Consider the following 12,210-nt stretch of genomic DNA (forward strand, 5'->3'; position numbering starts at 1 on the left):
TTGTTTATACATATTCCAAGAATATATCACATCATCTAAAGCAGGGGTTGGCAAAGTTTTTTGACCATTAGGCCATTTATGGGGTGGGCAGGAGCACACTAGGCTGGATCCGCCCTAATGGCTCCGCCCACCAACAGGGAACGCCCCCTGAAGTGAAATCCCTCTCCTCCGTATGCATTGTGGATGCCGCTTCATCAGACCATCTATTCAAGCCATAACTGTTATGTGAACTAGATTGTAAAATAAAACAACCCATTATTAACATATTAATCTATCACCCATAATCATTCAAATTACCCATAATTATTATTACACAGTATTTATATAGAGTCAACATATTACGCAGCGCTGTACAAAGTCTATAGTCATGTCACTAGCTGTTCCTCAAAGGAGCTCACAATCTAATGTCCCTACCATAGTCATATGTCTTTAATACATCCTAAGGTCAATTTTGTGGGGAAGCCAATTAACCTAACTGCATGTTTTTAGGATTGTGGGAGGAAACCTGAGTACCTGGAGGAAATCCACACAAACACAGGGAGAACCTGCAAACTCTATGTAGATATGTCCTGGCCGAGATTGGAACCTGGGACCCAGTGCTGCAAAGGCCTGAGCACTTACCTCTGATCTGCTGAGATTTTCAAGCACAATCATCTTTAGCAATTACCGAAAACAGAGAATGGTCTAAAAATATACAGTGATCTGCAGTTCTATAGTGAAGATGCTGAAGGTTAGATGAGAATGGCTAGGTTCGTTCAAGCTGATAGAAAGGCTACAGTATTTCAAATAAGCTCTCATTAAAACCGAGGTATGTAGTAGAACATCTCTGAATCTAACAGTTCAAACCTTGAAGCAGAACAAGAGATAATTGGAAAAATGTTGCTTGATTTGAGAAGTCCCAATTTATGCTGAAACATTTAAATATTAGAGTCAGAATTTACCATCAACAACATGAAGGCATGGATCCATCCTGCTTTGTATCAATAGTTCAGCCTGCTAGTGGCAATAGTATCAATAGTGGCAATGTTTTCTTGGCACAGTTTGGGTCCCTTAGTACCTACGCCTATAACTTTATTGCTATAGCCTACCTTAGTATTGCTTTTGACAATATCCATCCCTCTATGGCCCCAGTGTACCATTTTTCTGATGACTACTAAAAAGAAAGTTATGGCTGTTATGCCCTAATGAGTCATGAGAAAAAAAGCTGCTGGTAATATTCAAAATATATTCTCATAGTAACAATTGCAAAATTGTCACATTATAATGTAACAAGGAGGTTTTGCCAAAATGAGTTAGCAATGGTCATGTAACGATTTGATTGGTTAAGATCTGTGTACAATTGTTAGATACAGATATCATAGAATTGAGTGCCATTTTCTGGATATGCATAGAGAAATCCCAGTTAGATTATATGAAAATGGGCACTCCCTGGGGTAAACTGAGTTGTGTGATATTTGCTGCCGGAACTGTTGCTGTTTTGGACCATTGTACAAATCCAATAAAGATAAGTACTAACTTTTAATTAAGCAGTGCCTGAGTGTCATCCTTTAACACTTTCTGACATTTGTAAACCCAGAAATACTTTCACCTTGTTACAGTTCTCCATGGTGGTTCGGGAATCTCCATTCACTGGCTCCTTCCTAAAATAAAAACAACACTACTCTAATGATCCCCAGAATGCCAATATAGATAATAATAATAATAATAATAAAGGTAATACCTAATCCATTGTAAACAAAAAAAAATTACAATAAAGTATTTGAACTAAAATGTTAGCTTAAATCCATGCTAGCAGGAGAATTTCCCCAACAATTTTATGAGGGTTCACCAGTTTCACCCGGAAATACGAGTTGTCAACATCTCAGGAATTCCATTAGACCTTCCTATACAAATGTGACCATAGTATAGGATTTGCTGTTCTCCATCCACTGCTATGTTTATAATTATGCAGTGCTGTAGGAGTGCGTGCAGGACACGTGGCTTTATAGCTGGCCCTCAATGCAAGGCGTATATCTGCTGCTATCCATAACTAGACTCCATGATCAGTACTCAGTGTAATATCTTAAATACAAAGAACAAAAAGCGCAGGAAGTGCAGGAAGAGCAAGTTATAGAAAATGTATTTGCACATTTATATATGTAAATTTGTTCAATTACATATTCCATCCCAACCCAGGTTTTTGCTGCCTCTGTCTTTATCCTTGAATAACATGGTATTTGTTAGAGCTTTCTACAAATCACATATATTTTCCTTCCATCCATACTTCAACATACTTCAAAAATATGATAATAGAAAAAGCCAAAAATATGCTGTTCTTTCATCTTTACTTTTTGTGATCTATACTGACATTTAAATAATTTTAAATATGTACTCATTTATTCATTCCTTCTTTGATAACCTTTTCTTTACATTATTACCGCCTCCAATATTTTTCACTTTCTCATCTTTTACTCTTTTTAATGCCCCCTGGATTCTAGGTTTCCATTTTTGCATTTAATGTGCTCTGGTATCCTTTAGATGATTAGCTCCTTTTAATACTTCTTATATATTCTACAATGGTTTTAAATTTTCTCCCTTTTTACATTCTTCCTTGATATATTGGAGGCCACATGGGCATTGCAATACGTATTTACAGCCGTGAATAAAAGAAAGTGCCCCCTCTGTCAATTCTAATGTTTTTTTTTTTTCAAAAAGATAAGCTTTATTGAAATTTCAACATCAGTTTCCAACTGTATTAGAATAACATAATTTAATGACATAATATACATAGATGATATTTAGTAGGTAGTTGAGTCAGTTACATGGCATTATATAACATTGAAAGTTCAAAGTATATGGAGCGAGAAAATCAAAATATACATTTGTAAATAAAGTGTCCCCAGAAATGATCGTCTTAACAAACAAACAAACTATTTAAGAGGATATCTCAATTATATTATCCAAGAGTATATTCAAATAGGGAATTTCACAACTTACATGTCAATAAAATGTTAATGTCATGGTGTGGGAAAAAATGGAGTGTGAGTAGAAGGGAAAAAAGAACAATAGAAAGCTAAGAAGCAAAAAGAGAGAAAGGGACTCTCTTGTCTGACTAGACTATCATTAGGTGTCACCACATAAATTTTGATATTCTGGAGAATTACAAAAGTTTCATCAGAACGCCCAGGTGGTGTGGTATCCAGGCAAATGATCTCCATTTCTGCTATACCATTAATTTGCTTAATTTAATTTAATTTAATTTGCTTCAACTTGCTCTTACTGTGGGAATCATAGTCGTTTTCCAAAGTCTCGGAAGCAAAAGATTAGCTGCACTGCGCACAGAGACGATTTAAAGAAGTTTTTGGAGATCCAGAGGGAAGTTAAGATGTGGAACGGAAGAGTTTTCTTATATTTGTGAGGTGGGCTGTGTGTGTGATGTAAAAAAAGATTTGTGCAGGAGAGATGGGAGTTAAGTCCCCTGTAATCTGTCATCTGTATCAAATCTAAAATCTCTGACCAGAAAGGTTGGATCAAAGAGCAGCTCCACCACATATGAAGAAATGTGCCTTCTTCTGATCCACATTGCCAACAGTTACCATCATAATTAGGGTTCCGTTTGTGAAAGGCCAACAGTTACCATCATTATTAGGGTTCCGTTTGTGAAAGGTATGGGGTACTCTGTACCACCTTGTGGGTAGAAATAAAATTGTTTTTCTGAATATTGAGGCTTTGCGATCCTTTAACTGTCAATTCATTAATATCCTCGCATTCTTCATCTGAAAAAGTCTGATTCAGATTTGATTCCCACTGCGTGCGGAAACGATCTGAAGAACTTTTTGGAGATCCAGAGAGAAGTCCATATATGGCCGAGATTGTCTGTCAAAGTGGACCTGTGGTTGCAGAAAGTTTCTCGAAGGGGGTGAGCTGTCTGGGGCATTGATCTTTCATTTCAGAAGAGGACAAAAAAAAGGCGCAGACAAGAGGCAATTTACACTAATTCTAGCTAAGGGGTCAGAATACAGAGAAAGAATTTTCTGAATGCATCAGAGGACGGATTCCAACTGATTCCAGGACCCCTGCCATATAATCCCATGCCAGCCTATTGAAAGCATGGTTGGTTTGACTTTTGCCAGATTCAAGGCCTTGATGGTGTTGTCTCTGGATTTTCTTCCTGGTATGAACCTCCCTTGGTCCAAGACCACCAGACTCGGAACAAGTGGGAGAAGACGGTTTGCTAATATTTTTGCACAAATTTTTAAATCTACATTTAACAGAGAAAAAGGTCTGTAGTTGCTGCAGTATGTTAGATCTTTGCCTTCTTTTGGTATTACTGTTATATGGGCTTCAATTAATTCTTTAGGTGGTTTCTTTCCATTCTCAAAGAAGTTAAAAGTGGAAAGGAAAAATGGAGATAAAGAGGAAGCAAATGATCTCTAATGTTGAGCAGTCAAGCCATTGGGGCCTGGGCTTTTTACTGGCTTTAATTGATTGTTTAAACTTTAGTTCTGAAATAGGTCTTTCCAATTTCTCTGCAGAATGGTCTGAAATCTTAGCAAGGCCATACCCAAATAAAACATGCGAATGGCATCACTACTGTCCTTATGCTCCCCCACTGGCTGTTGAGGTGAATGTAAATTGAAAACTTGTTTGTAAAAAGTGTGGAATTGTTTGGCTATGTCTTGGGATTTCAAGTGTAGTTGTCCGGTAGGGTCTCTAATTGGTATTATTGTGTTGAGTGCATGTTTAGTCCATAGGGCTCTAGCTAAAAACTTGCCATTTTTATTGCTATGTTCGGAAAAAATTTGGAGGATAAAGTAAATGAACGTTGAACTTATATAAAGAGGATTTCCTTCAAGCTATTTCTTGATCTCGAGTCAGATCTATCAGGGTAATTTCAGCATTTTGTGTGTTAGTTCTAGTTTGCGGATCTGATTTGACAACTGGTTAATCTCTTGTTGTCTTGCTTTTTTCAATTTGGCAGTCCATTTTAAGAAAATGCTCCTAACCACACTGTTATGTGCTGCCCAGACCAGAGATGGGTCTTCCTTTGGCATTGACTAAAGTATTCATCTAGATGGGTTTGTACATCATTAAACACTGCAAGATTTCCTAATAGCGATGGGTTAAGTCTCCAGATTTTTGTTCTAGGTTCTCCATTTGGGAAGGAAAGTGTGAATGTAATAGGGGCATGGTCCAGTACTGTGATTGGCTCAATAGATGCAAAAGACACAAAAAAATAGTCAAGGCGAGAGTATAGGTTGTGTGGGTGTGAATAAAATGTGTAATCTTTGGTGTTTGGATGTGACATACGCCAGGTATCATGGATCATTAGTGAAGCTAGAGATGACTTTATGGTTCGAAGAGCCTTAAAACTCAGGGTGGCAGCTCCTGTGGATGAATCTGGTGTTGGGTTGGGGGGTATGTTAAAAACACCTCCTAGGATGAGCATTCCTGTAGTTAAGCCCTGAAGGAGTCTTACTATCTTTTGGAAGATTTTGGGCTGGCCTACATTTAGGCTACACACATTAGCAAGTGTTATTGGTTTGTGATTCAGGTGTCCTTTTAAAAACAGGTACTGGCCTTCAGCATCAACCATCTGGTCGTCCAATTGAAAATGCACTTGATTAGAGAGCAAAATCGATAGGCCCTTGGATTTGGAGAGAGGACTGGTTGCATGGTAGATTGTCGGGTATCTGGTTGATGTTAATTTTTGGACTCTAGAGGTCCTAAAATAGGTCTCTTTGAAAAATACAATCTGGGGTTTGTGCTGGTGGACTAGACGAATAATCATGGATCTTTTATTGGGTAAGTTAAGCCCCTTGGCATTTAGCAAAGGAAATTCCGTCAAGAGACGGAATGTGTTTCTCAAGGAGTTATTGGTTGCCTGTTGTTAGCACTGCAGGCTGTGCCGGTGCCGCTGCTCCCAATCGCAGGCACGGGCGACGGGTCAGTGGCAAAGTGGGTCCACACCCGCTTGCATAACACCTGTCTTACTGGAGAGTCCATGATGTAGAGAAAGACTAAAATAGAGGGGAGGGTGGTGTGCCAGGGTAAAATAATAAGTATGAAGTTTGGTAGTAGTAATATTAGAGTCCTACTAATGAATATAGGAGTCTATTAATATCCTGTTGGTCAACAAAAAAGAGGGAAAATAATATTAACCCCCCCACCTCTTCTAAAGCCATCTTATGTGGGGACAGTGAGTGGGGTACTCTACAACCATAAACCCTAGATTGAATCAATAAGAAAATACCGTTTCCATCAAGGAGAATTTCCTTTTCAATTATGGGTTGAATGCCAGCTTTTTAATTAAAGCAGAAAAAGGCATTAAAAAAGGAAAAGTAATGTAGAAATGGAAGACATTTTTGGAGCCATTCCAATTAGAGAATGAACATAATTAATATGAAAAACTAAAAGTTAAAGCATTCAAATCTTTACCTGATATTGAAAAACATTTACTGAAAGGGGGGTTTAGCTTTGGTCCATTGCTCCTTAGGGGCAGATTAGAGCTGGACATTGACTCAAATTGCTTCATCAGGACTTAATCAGCCCAAGCTTGATTCCTGGTTCAATCTCGTGTAAAGTAGGTAAAGTAGTAAGTCACATGTCCAGTTTGACACAATGGAACCATTTATTAAACTGGTTGACAGGAATGTTAAACATATCAATTGGACCAACTATTACATAAAATGTTCTTCTAATTTTTCTAAACTCTGAAGGATGTTCTTCTAAAATATTTCTGGTACAAAGGTCTTTATTGAAATAATACCATAGTAACACATACAAACAATGCCAGCGCATATGAAATAAAAGCATAGAATCAACCAACAGTGTTACATAGTTCAGGTTAGCCTATCATTGAAACATATTAAATATGGAGTAGAGATAAAGTTCTAGGTGAAGGTAAATAATAGTCCAGACAAGGTGGCCAAATAGCTAAAAACTTGTCATGGGTATCATTACCATAGCTGTAATTTTCTGAATAACCATGGTACTTTGCATACGTTTTTTTAATTACCAGAAAATTCAAAACCAAAGATTTCCATGCACATGCTATAGTCTGTTTAGTAGCCATGAAGAGTAATAAGAACGGAAGGTTTACCATCAACATGCGGATAGGGAACATGAAGTAGTGCATAACGTGGGTCTTTGGGTAAGTTAATGGCACCGGTGACGTCGGTGCGTGTGTACGTCCCGGCCGGGCGGGAAATTCAAAATCCATTTGTATTGCATTAAATACAAAATAACTGGGTATTAGAGGGTATAATTGAACAAATTCACTGTTTTCCAGTAGCTTCTTTCTTGTGACAGTTTTTTTTCCATCTGTTAGGTGTGCCTCTTCTGTGATATTCTTGGGACTAATAAAGTTTATGTCAAAAGGATTCACCGTAAGAGGCCTGTTATTTTCCTCTGGCCTGAATTTCGGGAAGTCTGCAGCTGTTGTGGCCATATTTCTGTAATTACCTTATTTGGGAACCCTTCTGTGACTCTGAATAACAATTCTCCTCCCTAAAACATCACATTTAAACTAACTGGTTTCCAGAATCCTTCTGTTTTTTCTCTAAATTGTGCTTTGGTATTTACTGTTCTGGTTGTCAAATGTTAGCTGTAGAAGCAGCAACCATAAATTCTGGTTGGGACAAGTTCTTACCCAAGGTGTGGAAGATCACTTTCCTGGATCTGTGAGAGACCTCTCAGATAAACTGTTTAATTACCACAAGGGAAATATTACCAATGTGCCAATTATAGGAGTTCCCTTGGCATGAAATATAGTGACATTAAAGCTTCCTAACACAACTAAAGTTTCCCAACACAAATCATCATTACTTGAATAGATTTCTAGTCCTTCCAAAACAAACATTTATTTTTTATATGTAACTACTGTATTTGTAAAGAAATCCCTAATATCTTGTAAATCATCTCTGGCCTTCAAGTCAAAAACATTTGTCTAGGTGTCACACTTACCTCTTCCTCACTAAAGCGCAGCGCGGATGCCTCTTTCCTGCACATGTGGGCAGTTCTGATGCTAGGCGTGCCTCTGTTTTCAAGCTTTTTCAATTCCGTCCAATCCGCTGGCCAATCAGAAAACAGCCTCCTGACCTGTCCTGGCTTTTTAGCTAGCTTACAGGCTGGACTCTCTGTTCGTGCAACGTGTCTCCATTGTGCCAAGCCCCTAGATCTGTTGAGCTAGTTCCTGTTGGTTCCCAGCCAACCTTGTGCTGTTCCAGTGTTCCTCTCTGCCTGTGAATATTTCATGTGTCATGTGTCACCTGTACTTCCTTTTGCTTCCAGTGTCTCCTATGTTCCCTGTGTCTGCAGTGGCCCCTGTGTCACTGGTGTCTGTCTCCTGGATCCCTGGTAATCGACCCCTGGCTTGTAACCTGACCTCTCTTGCTTGCTGCCTCCATTGTCCCCGGCCTTCTGCTTTGTGTCTTGGTACTGTGTTTCATATTGCCCACCCTAGTGTGTCCAAGGATCGTAACCTGGCAGTAACCAGCGGCGCAACATCCTCACCATCAGAGGCTCTGGGGAAGACCTGGTTACCGCTTGGACTCTGCGCCTTGGCCCTTCTCAGGGCTCACACCACCTCCGTGCATGTCGTAGCGCCCCCTATTGGCCCTGTCTCCCCAAGTGTGACAATTGGATAAATGTGTTTCATAGAACCAGTCCATCAAGGATAGGATAGGCAAACTACATACGTAAGATAGACCTAAGAATTTGCTAGAGAAATATATGAGGTAGTTAGACACCTGAATGAGTGGAACCCATTTTCTTGGAAGCATTGATTTGTTAGATGAGTTGTAAATAGCTGCCATTCTTCTTTTGTTGGTGTTTTTTCTATATGACGTGCTTTGCAGTTTTATATGTGTTTGTGTGCTTATAAGGTCTTGTAAGAGCATTAAAAAATGTGACATTAGTTTCCCTTTCCCATGAATGGAGATTTTTGGGCCATAGTGATTTTTTGTTTTTGTTTTTGAGATGTGAAAGGTTTTTTAAAATAAACAAAAGAAGGGAGATAATAAAAAAATAATAATCATATTATGTTTTCTAATCTTTATATTCTAATTCAGTGTTTCCTGAAATTACTGTCCACAGCTCATAGTATAATAATGTGTTGGTCAGTAGGAAGATTTCCCAATGGTCAGCCGAAAAAGAGCCAGAATGTCACCCTTACAGATAGCCACAAAGTTCATTGGTGTCTAATAAACTGTTTTTCGGGTGGAACAAACTAACAAACGTCTATTAAACTGACCTAGGAGTCACAAATTGCTCAAGAAACCCCTAGTAACCTCCGGAGGAACTCTGTTTAAGAAACACTGCTCCGGTCATTATACTGCTTACATGCGATTGTTCTTTATATAATATAGGTTTACTTGAACTGGAAAGTTTTAAGCTACGTACACACTTCCAATTATTATCGTCGGAAAACGAAAGACGAACGTTCCTGCACGATATATATGAACGATCGTATAGCACCGATACTGCACATAGAGGTAACGACACGATCGTTCGTAGATATTGTACACACAATAGATACGATCGTTTAAACGATAGAGGAACTATGTGCACGACAGGAAAGTGAACGGACGTTCGTTCATCACGCATGCTCTGAACATGGACGATCAACGAACGACCGTACACACGAACGATGTTCAACGATCGTCGTCCAATCCGATCCGCCGGTCTGGTCGTTCGTTTCCAGCGACTTTCCTCGTTCGTCGGCGTCGTTGGTTACTTTTTTACGAACGATTTTTTGCCCAATCGATCGTTCGTCGTTCGATTGGAACGATAAAAATTGGAAGTGTGTACGCACCTTTAGATCAGATTGTAGTTTTCTTTGTCCTTGGAATGTTTTGTTGATCATGGGAAAGTTTTAGTCATGTTCTGCAGTGAGACAGTTTGAGACAGTTAGTAGATAAGTCATTCCAAGATAACAGGAGCTAATATCTTCTATGAGTAATTGTAATGTCTTTGTAATCAGTAATGTAAATAAATTCTTCAGTTAAGACTTAAAATGTAAGATATTATTGTTTAAGAAGTTCTCCATGGAACCTGTCCAGAATCTTAACTTAAATAAGCTTTTTAATATGGCTATTAAGTTAGATTCTCTATACACTACATTGGGGGTTTCCACATTTGTTCATCTTTTGCTTTTCTATATATACCCTTTTACTGTTTAACCTTTTCTTTAAAATAAACTTTGAAAACGTTTTACTTTGGGAAAATGATTTTGCTTTTCATGTTATTGTAAAGAAAACTACCCCTCCTCCAAAATATTTTCATGCAGACTCCTGCATTAGGCCTGATTTATTAAAGCTCTCCCTGGGCTGGAGAGGATACATTTTTATTAGTAAAACTGGGTGATCCAGACAATATAAAATTTATTTCTTTAAAGTCATTTGCTATTTGTTAGCAAATGTTTTCAATCTTGGACCAGGTCCATTCCAGGTTTGCTAGAACACCCAGCTTCACTGATAAATGTCTATTCTCTTGGCTTTGGAGAGCTTTAATAAATCAGGCCTATTATGTTTCACAAACAACACAGAGATCTTTTTGTATATATTGGTAATACTGTTTATTGGTTGTCACCTGGACCCTGCCTACCAGCACTTTGCCCCCATATTGGAGTTAGAAGGCAAGGGTACAAGTGGTTGCGGTGGGCTAGATTCCTGGTCACTCAGGAATTACCGCTGTATGAGATTGGAAATGACACAGGTTGCTTTGGATGTCTGTGACATGTAGGAATGTGACACAAAGGAGGGGGACATAAGCTATTCCAGTCCTCGTTAAGAAAGTGGCTATAATAACCCAAAATGCTGTGGGGCTGTGGACTTCCTGCTTTAGACTGGAGTGTATGTATTTCTCCATATTCCTATATATACATTATGGTCACCACTATTGCTTTGTTCCCTAGTCTATTGTAAATCGTTATGTGCTGTATTTTGGTAGCATCTATGTGTGATTTGAAGTTTTACGCATGCATTTACTGTAAATTGTGGTTTCATCATACCTATACAACTTTCTGCTGCACTAGGCATGCTGTCTTATAAATATATATCAATTCTCTCCAGTGCCAATTCTGCAAAAGGATTAGTATCAAAACCACCCTATGCTGAAGCCAAGATGTCAATGCTGAAAGTAATCTATGGGTAAAAAAGCAATAGTATCTTTTATTTCAGCTTGCTGAATTAAATATAGTCTAAAAGTGCACTGAAGCAAGTGACCTTTTCTTGTCACTGCAAAAACCTATTTTTGTGAGTATTTGGTAAAACATTGTAAATGTTTACACATTTTCACTAGGGATGAGCGAGCGAAATTTGTAATTTTGATCTTGCGCCGAATCTGGCCAATCAGAACATGTAAGCGAGAACGGCCTTGTGATTCGTCACGAGGTCATGTTCTCGCTGAATTTGAGTTCATCTAATTTCGCCTGCAGTCATAGCTGATTGGAGGCATCTGCGTGCCTCCAATCAGCTATGACCGCAGGTTCCCACGGTCACTGTGCTGTATTTATCAATACAGCCTGGTGACCATGGGAACTGAACTCAGATGAACTCTCAATGGAGTATCTCTATTGAGAGTTCATCTGAGTTCGCCTGCAGTCACAGCTGATTGACCTCCAATCAGCTCTGACCACAGGTTTCTACAGTCACTGGGGTGTACTTATTAATACAGCTCATTGACCGTGGGAACTGAACTCAGATGAACTCGCCTGCCGTCACAGCTGATTTGAGGCACCCACGTGCCTCTAATCAGCTGTGACGGCAAGTTCCTACAGTCACTCGGCTGTACTTATTGATAAGTACAGCCCAGTGACCGTGGGAACTGAACTCTAATGAACTCGTCTGCAGTCACAGATGATTGGAGGCATCTGCGTGCCTTCAATTAGCTTTAAGCGCAGGTTCCCACGGTCACTGGGCTGTACTTATCAATACAGCCCAGTGACCGTGGGAACTGAACTCAGATGAACTCGCCTGCAGTCACAGGTGATTGGAGGCACCCGCGTGTCCCACGGTCACTAGGCTGTGACAGCCCAGGGAATAACCGTGGGAACCTGCACTCTGGACATCAATGGAATTCGCAAAATCGGTTCGCCGAAATTTCGCTGACCCACTGGAAGTTTGGGGAAATTTTCACCAGACTGTCAGAGGCAATCTCGTTCATCCCTAATTTTCACTGTCATATGACAGTATTAAAGTATATAGAGTAATACCCTCCCTTCTGAAAAAA

The sequence above is a fragment of the Pyxicephalus adspersus genome, chromosome Z (assembly GCF_032062135.1).
Source record: "Pyxicephalus adspersus chromosome Z, UCB_Pads_2.0, whole genome shotgun sequence".
Taxonomy (NCBI): domain Eukaryota; kingdom Metazoa; phylum Chordata; class Amphibia; order Anura; family Pyxicephalidae; genus Pyxicephalus; species Pyxicephalus adspersus.